A 3,587-nucleotide genomic window follows, 5' to 3' on the forward strand; every position below is an offset into this window, starting at 1 on the left:
GCTAAGTGACCGAACAAAAAGCAGCGCGAGGCATGGCTGCAGCCAGTCGTTCATTTAACAAACCGAAACAAATGGGTAGATGAAGACGATGATTGGGATGTGATTATCAGTCGAGATGAACTTATGGCAATACGCTCACCGTCAAGCCGGCTGATATGTGGAACTCATCAGTGAACCCTCAATACATATTCGTCAGGGTATATTAAGCCCGTAATTCCTAGCATAAAGAAATGTTTTTACCGCGCGATACGGGGTGAGAGCGTCAGCCGTCATAACTTCGGTTGGTACGAAGGATACCTCGAACTCTTTGTTCTCCAACTCGTTTCTGGCATAGAGATATTCGAGACGAATATGCTTGGAGCGTTGGTGAAAGACAAACTCTCAATCAGCCTGATCGCCGATTGGTTTTCAACTAATTGTCGCAGTATATTTGAAGTTCACCGGAGCGGAGCTTCTCAAACCCGAGTTCGGTCAAAAATGTTTTGATATATTTTCCTTCTTTTATGCGTGCCTTCCGTGAGTGCCAGATATTCAGCTTCGCAGGTAGAGAGTGCAATCTTCTCCCGCTGTTTTGAAGACTTCCAACTAATTGCGCGCTTTGACAACACATAGCGGTTATGTACACATAACCGCTCCTGGTTTTGCACGTCTCATCTTCGTTCCAGCTAACGTCTGTGTAACCAACAATTGGTAGCCCACAAGCGCTGTGTATGAGTCCGGTCTTTTTGGTGCCGCTCAAATACCGGAGCTCCCGTTTAGCCATTTTCCAGTGCAAGTGAGTATAGCCATTTTTAAGTGGACTCAGATATGCTATGTCTGCTCTTGTAGCTTGCACCAAGCACATTAGGCTTCCAATAAGGTTCAGATAGGGTACATCACTCCGCTCTTGTGTTTCAGCATCGTCCTAACTTCTGCCAGGAAAATATTTACCCCTTCGTCTTGGCGTCACGGACTGTCCTTTCACTACATGGACGTTCTGACAGTCTTGCAATTTTGCATGCCGAATTTTGCAAGGATCTCGGTGATGTATTTCTCTGGCTCACGCTTATTTTCTGTGAGCCTTTGTCATGATTGACTTCTATGCCAAGGATATTGTCTTACCCAGGTCCTTCAGGTCGACTCTTTTTCCCAGTACTCAAATGGCCTTGTTGAACACACGCTGATTGTTCGCTATGATCAGAATGTGGTCAACGTATATACACTGAGGGCGACCGTTTCATTCGTGTTGCGAAATATTTACACGCGTCAGTCAGTTTCCAGAAGCCTGTATTGGAGATCCTGTAGCTTTCTGTCGAGGGTTTGGTACCACGTCCTAAAGTACTGCTTCAGGCCGTAGAGGGATTTCTGTAGCTTGCAGACTTTCTTGGACGTGGTACTAGTCCCAGGCGGTTGCTCCATATGCACTTCCTCTTCGAGGACACCATATAAACAGGGCCGGCGATAAGGGGGGGGGGGGCGACTAGGGCGACCGCCTTCGGCCCCGCACACGAAGCCTTCAACCAGGGATTACTTTTTTTTTTTAAATATCAAGTATGCACTTAATCGTGTGAAACAGGCCCAGCGATGTGCCTTTGCCTCTGGCACCGCACAATCCTAGCTCCGGCCCTGCATGTAAATACACCGTTTTGAGGTCGAGTTAACACATCACCGGTTCTCTTGGTTGGCCAAAGCTAATAACAATCGGAGGCTGTCGAGCTTGACCGCTGGTGAGAAGGTTTCATCGTGATAAAAACAGTCCAAATTCCGGGAACACTTTAAAATGTCGTTTCTGTCTGTAAATGTTTTAAATGTTGTGTGTGCCGGTGTGTATTTTACGCAATAAATATGTTTCATAGTGATCCACGCCATGTGCCTGATAAGCTCCTACGGCGGCAAAAAGCGCTTTATATTTCTGTATCTCCCCCTTTTCGTTTCGTTTTATTCTGTAGACCCATTTTGATTGCACTATACTTTCATTCTGGGCTTTCTGTCCACTAGTGTCTAGGTACCATGTTCCTGTAGTGACCGCAATTCATCGTCCATGACTTCTTGCCATTTTAGGGCTTCAGGGGAGGTGGAGCGCTTATTACTCCGCAAAGTCTGTACAAGATGTGTTCCGCGATACCACACTTGTGACCAGAAGAGACGATCATGGAAATCTTTGAGCAGCTGCTGAACCAGTTCGCAGAAACTCACGTCTCCATTTTTTTCTTAATCACATCACCATCACCGAGCAGGGTAATTTTTGTAATCAGTTATCACATGTGATGAAACCTGAATGCATCATTTCACCTCAGAGACCAAGAAGAAAAAGCCTCGAATGACGTCATAGGGCTTTCCTGCTGCCAAAGAAAAGCAAGATGCAGCCGTGTGCCGGGAAGTATCTCTGCTCTGGGAAAAGCGTATTGTGTCACCCACTGGACTTCTACGAGGATAGTGTCGCTGTTAATGCTCAGTACTACTCCACAATGATAAAGGTTGCCGCTCAAATCGCAACAAAAGGCCTGGGAAAGGATGATAGCCAGAGAAATATTTAGGGGGAGGAGGGATTCTATGGGGACTTTATATGGGGGGGGGGGAGGATTCCTCTCATGTTTCCCTCTCGAAAATCCACTATCAAATGTGTCATTCCGGGGGTTCGAACCACCTATCCCCCCTCCTGCTCCCCGTTTGTTCATGACAATGTCCGGCTGGCGAATTTGACGGTACACTCTCAGAAATGAACTCCTAGCACACTCCTAGCTAACCGTAATCTCGAATGACATCGTTATCTGTTGTTGATTTGTTGAAAATGGGAGGCGTCCGCGTTTTTGTGAGGCAATTATGAACAGCTTAGGTGTCACAATGGGGTAGGGTCCTGTGGCTACCACAAGGAAACATCCCATGTCATCATCACTTCTTCATTTATTGTTGTTGTTGTAGGTGTCACAAGAAAAGACGTACGCCTCCCGTTTTCAACAAATCAGGTCAGATAACGATATCATTCGAGATGATGGTTGGCTAGGAGCATGCTACGCGGGGAAGTTAATCTCTTCAGTCTTTCTTTTCGTTTTCTTTCTTTTTTTTTTGTAATCGTGACGACGTGTGGACGTGTGGCCACACCTTCTGTGTGGCCAACAACGGCGAGCCGATTACGACATTACCCTCCCCCCCTTCCCTCATTTTTAAAAGTGTAGCTGCTCTGGCCGAACTGCGCTAGGAGGCTTTACCCCACACCCGTTACGGCCGAAGTTTAGCCCCAAGAGATGGTGATTTGTTTAGGCCCCTTCACTCTAAAAGCTGGACTTCACCGCATAGCACGTTGTGCGCCAACCATTGCCACGATTGATTGGGTTATCACTTCTGATTCGAAGAGAGAGGGAGGCGTACGCCTTTTTGTGTCAATTATCACGAATCTAAATTGACACAAAAAGCCGTACGCCCCTTCTCTCTTCGAATCAGAAGAGATAACCCTATCATTCGTGGCAATGGTTGGCGCAGAACGTGCTATGCGGTGAAGTCCAGTTTTGAGAGTGTTAAAGAGCGCACTGGAGGAAAGACGTTCCGCACCCATTTGAAGCCCTCCGGAAAGACGTCCTGCCGTAGTGGCACCGACAGCAGTCAGCTGC

This window comes from Ornithodoros turicata, chromosome 9 (genome assembly GCF_037126465.1).
Source record: "Ornithodoros turicata isolate Travis chromosome 9, ASM3712646v1, whole genome shotgun sequence".
Lineage (NCBI taxonomy): Eukaryota > Metazoa > Arthropoda > Arachnida > Ixodida > Argasidae > Ornithodoros > Ornithodoros turicata.